The sequence below is a fragment of the Camellia sinensis genome, chromosome 15, assembly GCF_055761805.1.
Source record: "Camellia sinensis isolate YWXY chromosome 15, ASM5576180v1, whole genome shotgun sequence".
Classification (NCBI taxonomy): Eukaryota; Viridiplantae; Streptophyta; class Magnoliopsida; order Ericales; family Theaceae; genus Camellia; species Camellia sinensis.
Window position 1 is genome coordinate 77,133,910 of NC_138975.1, and position 15,726 is coordinate 77,149,635.

The 15,726-nt window shown below is 38.4% G+C and overlaps 1 pseudogene across 1 annotated transcript in view; it reads right to left on the bottom strand.

The window, feature by feature from the left end:
- The window catches only part of LOC145813881 (calcium-transporting ATPase 3, endoplasmic reticulum-type-like), a 141,512-nt pseudogene that overhangs the window by 15,018 nt on the left and 110,768 nt on the right, over positions 1-15,726 (bottom strand). Inside the window, exons 11-15 of the transcript XR_014357280.1 lie at positions 15,605-15,662; positions 13,884-13,967; positions 2,785-2,835; positions 2,531-2,662; positions 795-896 (exon numbers count right to left, since the gene is read on the bottom strand). The product of XR_014357280.1 is annotated as a calcium-transporting ATPase 3, endoplasmic reticulum-type-like (transcript). The remainder of the gene's footprint in view (positions 1-794; positions 897-2,530; positions 2,663-2,784; positions 2,836-13,883; positions 13,968-15,604; positions 15,663-15,726) is intronic.

The following is a 15,726-nucleotide window of genomic DNA, read 5'->3' on the forward strand; positions in this document are numbered from 1 at the left end:
GATAGCATAAACCATTGAAACATAGGTCTAAATAAAATTATCTATTGTAAAACCCTATTATCGTCGGGACATATTCTGCCATCTTGAAGCACCAATGGATTTTACATAATTCGTAAACGAAGAAAGATTAATCAAACTCTAAGAGGCACCGACATGGTGGGTACACACATGTCCATGTGTCTGACACACCATGTAGCGTGTTAATGTTTTTAATTATTACTTTTTCTGTAGGATACGTTGGAGATACTTCATGGACACATGTCTTGTGATTGGACACTCAGAACACCTTCGTAGATTTTTCTTACAATTTTAGAAAGCTGATTTGAGGAGAAAAGTAGAAAAAAAAATAAAAATACGCCCACATATACATCGATATCTCTCAAATCTATGTATCCTAAATTTATATTTTTATACATAGTGAATAAAAATGTATGAAAATATCTTTTTCCCATATTTCCTGTGTGTCCGTATCCTAAATTTTTAGAATCCCTGCATCTTGTCTCCGTATCCATGCTTCTTAGATCAAACTTATGCTTCATCAGGTTACCAAGGAGAGAAAAGCAACAGAGGTTCAGAGTCTTACAACATCCTTTTCTAATTCAAACGGTTGTAAGGTTTCAATTCTCCCTTTATAACTTTGTGGTCTTCTGCTACTTTTAGTCACTTTTAACCATTCCGTATAATACAATTTACAACTGAACTATGATATTTGTTTTCGTTAAATTAATTTGATCTCTATGTGGCTGCTAATGCGTGGTGCTTGTAAAAGGCACCAAAAAAATAGATTTGATTACCTTACGAGGTTTAGCCTTCATCACATCACAGTCTGGCTTATTAAAACCAATAGCAGTGGCAGGCAATCCGTCAGTAACTAAATTTACCCAGAGCAGCTGGACCTGGAAGAGAAAAATCAATCACTCAACTTTACTTCGCTATGACATCAAGGAAACATAAAAATATCCAATAAAATAACAGATTTGAAAATAGAATGAGGACATAGCTTTTAAGTATATGGATGAATTTATTTTATTTATGTCACAGTTAGTGTTCTAAAAATAGGTCGTAATCGTTACGTAATGCTATTCCCTAACTGTATGGGCAGTTACCACTACTCATTATGGCTGCTATAGAGGTATTATTGAATTTCACGGCCGTTACTATTGTTACATAACAATAGCCAACACATTTTTGCGCATTTTCTCTTCTATCAACTTCTGTTTTTTATTTATTGAACATTATTTTTGTATGTAGTTCTAATTTGTAAGTTTTATAAGTTGAGGGAAAATAGATTGAGAAGGTTTGGTCATATACAACGGAAATCAACAAAGGCAGTAGTAAAAAGTTGCGATACAATGACGGTAGATGGAAGTGTTAGGGGAAGAAGCAGACCGATGGTTTGGTCATATACAACAGAGACCAATAGAGGCAGTAGTAAAGAGATGTGATACAGTGACGGTAGATGGAAGTGTTAGGGGAAGAAGCAGACCTAGATTGACGTGAGCTAGTGTAGTAAATAGATATATGAATCTCCTTAATTTGACTAACAATATGGCCTTGGATAAAGTTGAATGGAAAACAAAAATTCATGTAACTGACTCCATTTGTTGGAACTTAAGACTTGGTTTGACTTGGTTTACTTATATAACTTGAAAAATATGAATCATATGATTTTAATTTTTTCAATAAAATAATAATTGTATTCATATTTATTTATTAAACATATGTAACCTGCAAATTTGAAACACAACATAATATCACTAGTCTAAAACTATTAATAACAAAACAAATAACAGTAAAGTAGTGCATTATAAATGTATCACGGATGAAATCATTAAATGCTGAGTGAAAAATGTGAACTTTCTTTATAGAGACTTTAAAAAAAAGTACAAAATTCAGTTCATACATTGGATAAAAACTATACTAAATCCTCAAAAAAAACCATTTTAAACCTAAACAAATATGATTCTGAAATAAAAACATGTGTATCGGTAAGTTTTCGCAAAATTATACGAGAAGTGTGAAATTTCACAGCTCTGGTTGCAACAACCGTTACGCTCCTTACACCTCACAAATGCATCATCGCCACTGTCACCAGTTTGGTCATGGTAAGGTAAACTTTCTACACAAGGGACCATGAGCGTATACCAGATAATCAAGCATCATGCATTTTTATACTGAAACCTAAATAGGAGAACCCAGTAATGGTCATGCCAATGCAAGGTGCTGGGAATGGTGGACTAAATACAGACCTATTTTCTGCCATTATTTGCATAGGTGGCTGCCCTTAAACTCCAACTCACAATGTCATGCCTGATAGCCAATGTATGCCATAGCACTAAGCAATAGTCTCCGTATATGGCTATATTTATGTTAAATTATGTTCAGGTTTTCACACACAAAAATATGCATGCCATGCCACCAACTTTTATGTTGAAAACAAGAACTAATCAGACGAGTCATTTACATGAACACTTCAACAAATAAGAGTGAATTAAACAAAAGATCATATTCTGTAAGAAAATATACTCACAGGAACAAGAGTTTCAAGTATTCCAAGTACAGCTGCCACAAAAATACAAACAACTTCACCAATGTTTGAAGATATCATGCATCGGATAAACTGCTTTGTGTTATTGTATATAGCTCTTCCCTCTGCAACAGCCTGCTTGGATATGACTCATTCTTGAGATGATTGAAACCATGAGATTTTTTCTGACTTCAAGAAGACAAACATGCCAAGGAAATAAAATTCCTACTCATCAAGACGAAATAAGAAAAGCTTACCGCAACAATTGTAGCAAAATTGTCATCTGCCAAATCCCTATCTGAAGCACTCTGAAAATCCAAACAATAAACAATATAATAGAAAATGTTTAATAGATGTGTATAGAAACCATAAAAGAGCACTTATGTAGAAACCATACAAGACAAGCCACAAAAGAGCATAGCAGACAAGCCACAAAAGAGCATAGCAATTATGTAGAAAGAATGCAAGTAATGAAAAGAGAGATTTAAACAACATCTCATATATATATGATGACCAGACCATATTACCATGAGCAAAACATTTTAGAACTGTTACATGGACTGCCTAGGTGTCACCAGCACGATTGGGATCTTTTTAGAGATATCTCTAAAATGTGTTACATGCACTCTTCTAGTTAACCCATTGTACCCGTGGGCCGTGTCCACCAAATATGACAAAGGTAAGGGTATGGGATGTGTCCAATACCCGTACCCAATTTAGAAACTTGGATCCTCTAATTTCATATGATGTTTGAAGAATTTGCTAATAAAGAAACATTTCCAGCTTCTCACACGAATGTGAGATATAAATTCTAAATTTTTTTGAATCTCATTTACTTTGAAATACATTTTTTAATAATTTACAGTATCTTATATAACAATATTATATAATATGCAATACATAAAAGTATGTAAGATATGTATCCCTTCTCAACTGTTGGATGCATATTCTAATATCCTAAGTTTTAGGTTTATCAAGATCTGATGCCTAGACTCACATCCAATACTCATATTCGAGTCCATGTAACATAGATTTAAAATACATTGCAAAAATGCAACAAATATGGACATAAATAAAAACACATAGACATAATTCACAAGTGTCTAATGTCTGAAACGTTCATGTCGGAAGACAATCTATGAAAGAGAATAAAGTAATAATCAAATCTCTATAACTAGTACAAGTAGGTAACTAAATTAAACCGGCTGATAAATCATAATTATTCACAAAAATCAACTATAGCTTTTCAGTCATCCTTTTCCAACCCTGGAAAAAGGCAGGGGCAGCGAGTTACAATTGGAAGACATCCAGCATATTACCATCAGCCAAAACAAGTTCAAATGAGACAAGTAACAGTCACCCACACCAGGTACAACAAGATGGACGTAATAGTTAGCTAAAACTCAGTACTTATCAGCAAAAATAAAATAAGTTGCCTAAAACATGAAAACAAATGTATTTTACCATATGGAAATGTTCAAAGGTTCTTTGCTAACCTGCTGAAATTTATAGTCTAAAAATTCAGGAGAAATTTCAATAAACAAGTGGGCATGCTGGTGTGCATGTGTGTGTCATTAGAGAGAATATTCTAGCTTAGAAATTTAAAGATGTGGGTGATTAGATGTTGGAATTTTTCCCATTCCAAAGATCAGAAGGCCAACCGATTGCTACTAAAACTTCAAATTAGATCATGTGATTAGAATTTCCATGTGAAGATTGATAAAACTACGTGATCTAATTTCTATGTCGAGATAGCTTCTTAATTAAGCAACCAAAACTGTGTTATTACTCATTATACATCTAAAGGAGAATCTTCCACAGAAACTACATGCCTCTTAGAATTAAGTGATGTTAGAGAAGTCATCAGGTTATGGCACCACATTTTTTTTTTTTTTTGGGTTGAGAAATGATCAAACTTCAATAAAAAAGCATAAAGTCATGCAACGAATACAAAAACCAACTAAAGGGCTAGCTAACAAGCTACCTAAAAAGAGAGCAAACCCAAAATAACTAACTAATCAAATCCTCTATAAAATCTACAAAGGTCAGCACATCTGGATCTACTGAAACCATAATCCAACTATGTAACACAGTAAGCAAATGTCATTCCAACCATGGAACCGACCGAGTCATGCTAGTGAAGGTACATTTATTCCACTCCAACCAAATCAACCACATCAAACAGTGGCCCGCAAGCAACCACACCTTCCAACGTCTCTTCCCAACCCTCCCCCAACCCAACTTTGCAACCAAAGTTTTTAAAGGCGAATGCGTACCTTGAGGCGTTTTACCCCTCATGAGGCAAGGCGGAAGCCTCAAGGCGTTGAGGCGTAAGCATTTCAAATTTCAAATTTTAATATTTACTGAATAAATTAAATATTTTTAAATCGTTAAAAAAATAAAAACAAAATTAAATATAAATGTGTAAATACTTTTCGCTTTAATGCGTTGAACATTTTACTGGATAGAAAGAGAAATCAATATTCTTAACTTCAGTGATTGAGCTTCTCACTTGACCATTAACTGTGTTTTTCCTGATTGATCATTTACTTAATTTTTCTTGTAGAATATAGTTGTAAAAATGGATTCTTTTTAATTTTTTATGTTTAAACAATCTAATAGACTAAGTTTAACAAATGGCCAAGGCAACTTCTGCATGTGCATACTCCTCACATGCTTATGCGCAAAAAGCGTAAAAAGCGCACTTAAGACGCATGTCTCAAACTATGATGCGCAAGCCTTTGGAGAGTAATGTCTAAAAATCAAAGCCTTGGTGCGTTTCACCTTAGCCTCAAGGCGAGGCGAGCCTCAAGAAAGCCTTTTAAAACTCTGTTTGCAACACCTGCGCTGTCAACCCTGGTTGAACCCAAACCAAAGAGAGCAACAATGGCCATCCATAGATGTGAAGCAACTGAACAATGGCATCGTCCACTGTTTCCGTATCCCCACAGCACATGCAACACCAATTAACTAAAATATGACGACGAAGACGAAGACGAATCAAGTTATCAATAGTTAGAATACGCTCTAAAGCCACTGTCCACACAAAGAAAGCGACTTAAGACGGACAACCCATCACCCAAACACTCTTCCACGAAAATGGAGCACCATCCCCGCCCACAAGCGAATGATAAAAAGAAGACATTGAGCAAACCCCTTTGGAGTTCCACCATACCCACCCCAAAGTATCCTGCCCTTCTCCTCCCCCCACCCAACCAAAAAAATCTAAGGCCATTCAAAAAACCCAACAAATCCACCAGTTGCCCCAACTCCCAATCCTGCACCTCACAACGCAAACCAACATTCCAAACTACACATGTGCATAAGACACCACTGTCGCCTCCTCATCAAGGGCAATTGGAAAAATCGAAGGAAACCTCGTAGCTAGAGTTTCTACTCCACACCACTCATCCTTCCAAAACCTGACCCGAACCCCCACCCCAATCCAAAAACAAACCCTCTTCCAAAACTCCCCCCGACCGAAACCCTTCCACAAACTCCGTCCATGTGACTGTCGCACCTCACCTGTATATCACTCCCCCATCCCAACCTATACTTTGGCCCCACCATTTTCCTCCACAACCGCTCCTGTTCCACCACAAACCACCACCACTTCCTCGGAAGAGCTAGATTAAATACGACTAAGCTCTGAATCCCCGACACCCCCATAGCCTTGGGAACACAAATCCGATCCCAAGCTTACTAAGTGATGATGAAAAGCCTTTTCACCTCCTCTCCACAAGAAATCCCACTGCAATTTCTCCAACTTCTTCGCAACTGATACAAGAATCACATGGATCGACATGAAATAAATCAAAATACTAGATAGAACACTCTTGATCAATGTGATTCTCCTTCCTTTCGATAAATATTGTCGCTTCCAACTACCAAATGCTTCTGCACCCAATCCACCACTCCATCCCACACCCTCTTCTCCTTAAAAGAAGCACCCAGAGGTAAGCCCAAATAAGAAATGGGCAAAACTAGAATTTTATAACCAGCACAGATGGAACAACTCCAGGCGATGTGGAACACATTTAAACATGGTGTCCCATTTACCATAACCGACATCTAAACTGTAGAAATGCAAAACTAAATCCACTTCCTCCACAACTCCCCAAAACGCATCATTTCCAGCACATACAACAGAAACTTCCAACTTTATCATACACCTTTTCAATATCTAATTTACAAATAATACCTCCCTACCCCTGCCAAGTGCGCGAGTCAACACACTCGCTAGCGACCAGATCAACATCTAATACCTGCCGCCCACCCACAAAAGCATTTTGAGACTCTGACACCACTTCCTCCAAAATGCCCCACAACCTATTAGCCAGAAATTTTGCCAAGAGCTTGTACACACTCCTCAGCAAACTAATAGGTCGAAAATCCCAAATATCCTCTACCCCTCCTTTCTTTGGAATCAGAGCAATAACAGTCGCATTAAGACTCCTCTCAAACTGCCCCCTCTGATGGAACTGCTTAAACATAGCCATCACCGCTACCTTCATCACTCCCTAACACTACTGAAAGAAACGTAAAGTGAAACCATCAGGCCCTAGTGCCTTGTCCCCAGGCATACCCTGCAATGCCTCTACCACCTCCTCTTTTGAAAACGGTCTCTCTAGCATCTACACATTCGCCTCCGAAATGGCATCAAACTGAACCCAATCCAAGCCAGGTTTGCAATCACCTCTATCTCCTCAAAATAAATGCTAATAAAAACTCACTATACCTCCTTTCACCTCCTCCACCTAAAATAAAACCACGGCATTGATTCATAGCTTCCTTATCTGATTAGCCTGACGATAAGCATTTGCCATGCGGTGAAAGAACTCTATGGTCCAATCCCCATCCTTCAGCCACAAGCATCTAGATCGTTGACGATAACTAATCTCCTCCATGCGAGCTACATGACCATACTCCTTCCTAGTCTTTTCCTGAGCAACTAAGTCCTCCTTCAACAAGCCCCCCTTAACTTCCTTTCCATCTAGGCCCTGTAACACGGCTAAAAGATTTGCCTTCTAAATCTCCACACGACCAAATACCTCATTCCATCTCCTCAGATCTGCCTTAAGAAGCTCTAATTTTTGGGCCAACCGCCCACTAGGATCTCCCGACACAATATAACCCTCCCACCAGGTCCAAACTATGCCCACAAAACCTTTTGACTGCAGCCACATTCTCAAACCAAAAAGGCACTGGGCCACTCTAAAGCCCCCCCCATATACAACAGAACAGGCCAGTGATCAGAAACAAGACGCGATAGTCTCGATCGAACCACCTGAAAAAAATGTTCCTCCCAATCCCTAGTGATCAAAAATCGGTGGAGACAAGATAACACTCAACCCCTAGACCATGTGTAACTCCCTCCCTGCATTGATAAATCTATCATCTCCAGCTCATCGATAAAAGATGAGAAAGCCCACGTCGAACCCACTGAATGAGTCAACCCCAAATTCTCCTCCAGTCGCTGCACCACATTAAACTCACCACGTAGCCGTCCATTGATAAGCAATGTTATACAAGTCCTCCCAAAAAAGATCCCGCTCTGATTGCCTGATTGGTCCATACACTTCTGTGAACACCTACCGAAAATCAACCTCTACACAATGAAATAGGCATGACAGTGAAAAACCACCCATCTCCTCCTCCACCACCACCACCCTCCGATCCCAGCCCATTAGAACCCCCCGGCCACCCCAATAGACGACAAATATGTCCACTCCACAAAACAACCCCCCTCATATCTCTTGGATCACCTACTCATCAATACATTCCATTTTTGTCTCCTGAAAACACAATACATCCACCATCACACACCTTAGAAGAGAACGAATCAAAACCCTCTTCCCTTCTGTCATTCAAACAACACATGTTCTAGGATAAAATTTTTAACTGCATGGCAACAGTAATTGATCACCACGACCTTTCCTCATAGCCCAACCTCATCCTTTTAGGCGTTTGGCATAATTAACTATGCACTCTAGATTTCTCAGTTCCTAACCCCTTTCCCCTTCTGACCCACAACCTGAACCTCCTTACCCAAAGAACCACTCCCTCTCCAAGAAGCTTCAATTGCAGAAAACAACTTCATGCCTTCTTCCCCATACCCTTCAAACGATACACCAAGCATTCGGCTGACCTCGTTGATCTGACGTAAAACCCATTTAGACACCTCACCCAAAGAAGGAGGTTCATCTCCCTCAAAACCAATTGCCACCGGCTATATGACAGTCCCATCGTACACATCCTCATGAAGCTCCCCTGAATCCACAGCTAATGGGCACAAAACTGAAGGCAAGTCCTCACACATATCAGCCCATTGACCTCCTTTACCACTGTTCAAATCTGGCCCAGGCCTCACATCAGCCCCACAAATCCCCTTCCTCATCTCACTGGCTAGTCATTAGAACCAGGTTTTGATTTTGAAAAAGTGGCAATAAGTCTTTTTCCAGCTCCAAATCCGGACCATGGCAAAAAGACATAGTAATGGGACTTAGATACCTCTCCGATGAGCCATTAACCTTTGAAACCACCCCTCTTCTGCTCCCCCCTTTACCACTACATCTCCTTTGTCCCCATGCTGAGGAGGTGCTCTTCCGACCAGCAACACCTCTTTCAAACCGCCCATACTGCCCAGTCTCTTCTTCTATTTCAACTATCCATCCCAAAAGGCAAAACCCTACATAACCAAAGCAAACCCCTCTCATCTATCCTCAAAACCAAATTCTGGTACAAAGATTTGTTCTCTTTTGCTACCAGTCATAACCACAATCTAGAACGAAGAGCTCCCATCCTCCTTCCCTCAAACCTATGCTGCCACACTGTGACATCCACCGATGACGCGTGCCAAATAGGCCAAACGACCTGGTTCTCGTGATACCTTATGAAGCATCACACAGAACCAACCAACTTCATAACCACAAACCGCTCTGTGAAGGCCCTGCCCTCGCTCCATAATAGCAACACGACGATGCCCAATCTGATCTTTTGCCTCCTCTATAAGCTCAAAAGAATGACCTCCTAGGAAAAGAATCCTCCGGCAAGGGCCCTCTTGTTTCCCAAAGAGCATTCTGTTAATCTCGGAGCATTACATTCTTGCCCTAAGTGGAAAATGTTTGAATTCAGAATGGCACCTTTAGATAAGGGTAATTATTGTTTTCCACTATCAAAAAAAAAAAGATGGCTGCAAGATTATTATGATTATGATCACAAAACGAGTTGTTTACTCATTAATCTAAATATTTTACATGTTCCAGATTTTTTTCAGTGTTTTTATCATTTTCAGCAAAATCAACTCGCAATTGCCAGCCATTGATCTCCAAGTTATGGCACCACAATCACACAAGTCATTTACAGAAAAGCATGGTGTTCTCTAACGTAAAGGACCTGACATGCCCGTGTTCATACTAAGCATGATCTATAGTGCGCTGGAGGCCTGAAACTTTTTGGCCTCTAGACAAAGACTTTCTTGTGGAAAATGCTTAGACGTATATCAGTATAGCAAAATCAAGAAAAAAACGGGGTGGACAGAGGAGCAGAACTTCCATAGTAAAGCTATGATGAAGCATAAGTAATTCAAGTTAGCACAGGCCTTTCAAAACAAAAGCATCATGGATCAAGAGTAGAAATTAAATAAAGTTGTTTATGTGAACAAGGCTACCTGTTGGCAATTTTTTTTAGTCCAACAGTGATGGCCTAAACAATAGAAAAGAAAACCCAAACCCCCCACCCCCACCCCCACCCCACACACACACACAAAAAAAAAAAAAACAGCATGCAACCCAGATAAAGGAATCCCAAGTCTCTATTATGAATACCACGAGACTTTACTAGCTAAGCTATCTAGCACCTTCCTATTGAGAATTTTTCCTGTAATTGTAGTACAAAACCCTTGAATGTTGTTACACCTAAGCTACTAACCATTTGTTGCCAATAAGAGTTCACGGAAAGCATGATAGGACTGAGCTTTGGAAAGATGCAAATTTGAGTGCAAGAGTATGGGAGTGTGACTTTAATACGTTTCTGCAACCTACAGTCCCAGTGTAGGGGTGTTCTTGATGGCTAAAAATCTGAACTCAGAAACTATTTTCCCTTTGAAAAATTTATTGCAGCCAACTTGGTTGTTTTGGCAGGTGAGCGAAACATAAGAGGAGACTTGATGTGCCCAAAAGGAATGCAAAGATGACAAGGAAGCAGCTCGGGGATTTCAATGGCTGGTGTTCACCTAGTTGCTTAGGGCCAAAGTCTATGGAGATAAGACACATCAGACCACACCTTCAATGGCATTATTGTTCTTTAGTAGCTTGCATCAACCGAACTGCTGCTAGAGAATCAGTAAGAGGACACCATGTAAAGGAACATAGTGGTGGACAGCATGTTCAAACAGAAGTCAACATAGAGATTGCCCTATTACAGAAGATAATAAAGGAACATTTGAGGCTTCAACTAGACATGTAGGATGACCTATATTGTAACTTTTGAAAGAATGAAAATGCAATACAACTACAAGAACTTGCTAGATATTGAAGAATGAAAGAGAAGTCATGTTGATTTGTCAGTTAATGAAAAATTACATCAGAGGACAGATTGCAAATGTGATGTTCCGGGATATTTAATCCAATTGGTTTCTAGATTGTTTCCGTCTAAATCCATTACTTTCAAACTTTTATTCAGTTTCGAGACCTCGTAGACTGTGTGATGTTACTACACTACATAACTTCCTTGTTTAAACTCCTGAGTTTTGTTCTGGGATAAAACCTAGAGTTTTGGACGTAAAGGCGAAACTGGGACGAGAGTGGGAAATCCTTTAGAACCTCTTTTGGACCAGTAAACATTTCCACACGTGCGCGGTTGGAACTGCACGTGCAGAAGAGGGGGACCGCATGAGCAGGGGTGAGGATCGCACGTGCAGGAAGAGTTGAAAGTTTGAGTTTGCTTCTGAAATAAAAGCACGTGCGGAGGTGGTTTTCCACACGTGCAGAGAAGAGCTCCCCACGTGCGGTGAAGAGGTCTCGCACATGCGGAAATGATTGGGTCCCAACTCTGAATTTCAAGAATCTCACCTTTTTGACCCCTTTTCTCATCTTTTTCTCCCATTTCAACAATACCTCTCTCTCTCTAAAACCTTTTCTCATCTTTTCTTCTCCCTATCTCTAACCCTCACCCAAAAATCTTCACTCTTTCCTTGTTCTTGGAAAATCTATAGCTTTTTAGACCCTAGTGCTTGAGGCCAATTTGGAGAGCATTTCAAGAGCTTCACTTTGTGCGGTAGAGATCAAATTTCGACATAGCCAATTTTAGGGCTTTTCTCTCATCTTTCTCCTAGAGCTTGAGGTAGGGAGTTTTTTTGAGTTATATATATGTTTTAACAAATTTATTGCCATTTTGATGAAATAATTGTGTAGTTTGAGTTAGGGTTTGGTTTGGAAGATTTTTTATTTTCAAAAAGGGTTTTTCTCAAATGTTTTCTTCAATCCATAAGAAAATACGTATGTGATAGTTGGGAGCTCTATTTTTGTAAAAATCTTTCCAAAATGAGAAACCCTAATTTTTGTGAAAACCCAAGGTTTTGGAAATTTGGGAAAAAGGTGAGATTGTGTGGAATTATACATTGTTGAGATTCATTGTTGAGAAATGATAAAGAAATTGGCACGTTCATTCTCATTGTTGAAAACCCATGGAAAAGAGAGACTGATGTTGAGAAATTATGAGAATAGTATGTTGTTATGCTTGTTTTGAGAAGATAAAGAATTGAAAGGATGATTATCCTATTGAAATTTTTTCGATTATATGAGAAAGAAAATACATATGATGATGTGTTGCTATTATCTGTTGGAACATATTGTGTATACATATAATGAGTAGAGATGTGGTATTTGATCACAATTGAGAACTGTGTTGTTGAGATTGGAAATTATTGAGGAAAATTGAACTTTGCAAAATGTTGATAAATTGTTTTGTCATCTCATCTCATTCTCATTGCTTTTCAAATTGGCATTGTCGAGGTTACACTTTGGAAAAGAAGTATTTGTGAAACAAACTTTCGTTTTGAGTTGTGTTGGGATAAATACGTTTGGTAAGTGTGGTTAGGGGGTGTACAGTTGAGAACTAAGTTGGCTTGAGGTCTATGGTGAAAGTCCAAAAACTCATGCAGAGTAGGCACCAAGTTCCTTCCGGTTAAGAGCCAGTAAAGTGGTTTTGGTGGTGCTTGAGAGCCTACTTACAGACACCAGCTTAGAAATTATTTAAATTGTATTTACCACCCCTTGATTATATAATGAAATCATTGAATTGATTATGTTTTCGAATAAGCATCTTGCATGAGATTTTAAAATGAGAAAAATTTACATTTTTTAGTATGACATGGCATTTGCATCCATCTCATGATGATTGCTTAAAATGTATATACTTTGACAAGATTTCCCTACTAGGCTTCATGCTCACCCCTAGTGGAACCGCTGACAGGTAAAGATGCTGTGACCCCGCCGAAGTAGGGGCATAGGGGACTTTTGGAGCGCAGGACTCAGTTACTTGTATTCTGTTTTTGACAAGCCAAGGGCTATATTTGTATGGATTTGATAACCATTCCATGTAACCTGGCATAAGCCTTGGAACTTGTAGCCCATGGCACATTATTTTGTACCTAGTTTACTTAATTATTCTCATCACATGCCATAGATTCACATTCTAGAAAGTGTTGAATGTATAATTGCATGTGGAGCATTTTCTAAATCTCATGGGTATATTATGAAATACAAATGTGGAGATTTAGTCATTATGTTGGCCAAGATGCTATTGTTCCTGTTCATATGCGACCGACGGAAATCAATGGAAATTTAGAACACATTGATGAGTAATCTGGGTTTGTCAAATGTTAATTATTTAGGGGCGTTACAGAAAAATTGGTAAGAGTAGAAATGACACAAAATATCTTACGTTAATTTTTTTTTTGTTTTTGAGAAACAAAAGCCACAAATAAATACAAACGAATTCCTACTGAAGCTTTATCAAATGTGAGACAAATGTGTTCATCTTGCTTACATTGAGTTGTTCAAATAATCACGATTCCAAACAATATAATCATTAAGTACTAAACTTTGGCATAAATTTGCCGAAGTTTTTCTTGAGAGCCATAGAGTTGGTGCTACTATCATGGGAACTATGTCAGGGAACAAAAGAAAAAAAGCGAGAAAAAAAAGAGGCCATGTTACTAACACCTGCCATACTTGATAGCCTAGAAATATTAAATAAATTTGCAAAAGTTTTTTTGAGACCCATATTTTATTTTTTGAACAAACAAAGAAATATTAAATAAAATGCTCGAAAAGGGAGAGCCACCAGGCAATACCTTGGCAACTGCTATGCCTGATCCCATGGCAATTCCTATGTCAGCTTTCTTTAGTGCAGGTGCTCCATCTCCAGTCATTGCAACCTTACAATCATATAGTTTACAATTAATTTCTAGAGCAGGAAAAACACATTTGAAAAAGAAACTGGAAACCTAAATGCTTTGCACAAACAGTTGGTCAATATCTAAACAAATAGTGCATGCTGAGCTCAATTCAACTCTTGATTTAAACAGAATACACATGCGCGCAGTTATGATTTGTTCTACTTTCTGAAAAATTACAAAGATAAGAAATCCAAACGCAGTGGAATAGGGACAGTTTTGGCTATGGTCACAACAACAAAAACAAAGAAACAAAACTATGATTACCTACCCCACCCATCCACTCCAAGCAGAATGAAACTAGATGGAGAGACTTATAACCATTGGGTTAGCAGATGCAGAAAGGGTTTAGTAAGTGGACTCAATCTTAGAGTTTAGTCTAACAATGCATGCCTGACAAAACTAAACTCATAACACTTCTCACCCCCAAAAAACTAACTCACGAATGACATATATATGTATGCAAAACCAAAGTTAGGTTCAGCTACTACTACATGTACGATATGTCTTCATTGCGCCACAGTATCCCCATCCGTCCTTTGAGCTGGGACTGACCCATGCACATGCATAGATCACCACTAAAAAACTGCTTTACAATAGATCTGCTACAATATATCAGCATAACAGTATCATATGTACCTTGATGTAATCTTCATGAGATCCTAAATACTATACCAAGTAGAAGGATGATCAGCCACATTGTGACTAGATGAAAGCTAACTTACGGGGAGAGAGAGTAACCACAGTAGGTCAATTCACTAGTTTCAATAAATATAGCCATGAGAGCAAATATTGAAGTGGTGAGAGTGAGATTGAGATGACATAACACCATTTGGCTTTCTCAGAACATTCCAAGATGTGCTTTTATTTTATGGCTCCTATGCCAAGAAAGATTGGCCACTAAAGATAGGCTAAAGGAATGGGGGATGGCAGTTGAACCTAAATGTGGTCTGTAACATTCCAGAAGAATCTCAGAGCATTTATTTTTGGAATGCCCATTTACTTCCCTCATTTGGATAATGTGCTTCAGAAAAATGAGATCAGTAGATACCCTCAAAGCTGGAGTGAGGAGGTTCTTTGGACAGTCCAGTATTGTAAGAAGTATAATTTCCTAACTGCTGTTTTCAAGCTTTTAATGGCTGTTGCAGTCTACCATGAAAGGAAAGAAATAGAAGAATCTTCACCCAAAAAAGAAATGGACCTTTGATTATGAAAGCTATTGGGGAAGATGTGAGGTTTAGAATCAATACTTCGAGAACGGTTAAGAATAACTTTGCAAATTGGCAGACGTGTTAACAGTGGGATATTGCTGTACTGATACACTTTGATAAAAGTCGTTAGTGTACCATGATGTCAGTTTTTTTTTTTTTTTTTTTAGAACACAAAACAAAAGATATTTATATTTATATCAATTCAGTACAAAGTTTAGGATTAAAAAAAAGTTCTGTTTTTAGGCTTATAGTCTTTAGATGTTGTGCGAACAGTCTTGCTGTGCTTGCAACAATTTGTTTGTGCTAGGGGAATGACCCTTCAGCTGATGTACATTTTGTCTCCCACTCAGACCTACTGGACGTCAGGATCATACAATCATTCTGATAACTGAGACTCAGGAGACCTACCACTTCATTTTGGTGTTGTAATGCTTCAACCAGCATCCTTTTATGAGATGGCTCAACCCTAACAAGCAGCAAAATTATGCCCGAATTACAAGATATAATTCAAAAAATTAAAATTCTCAAGA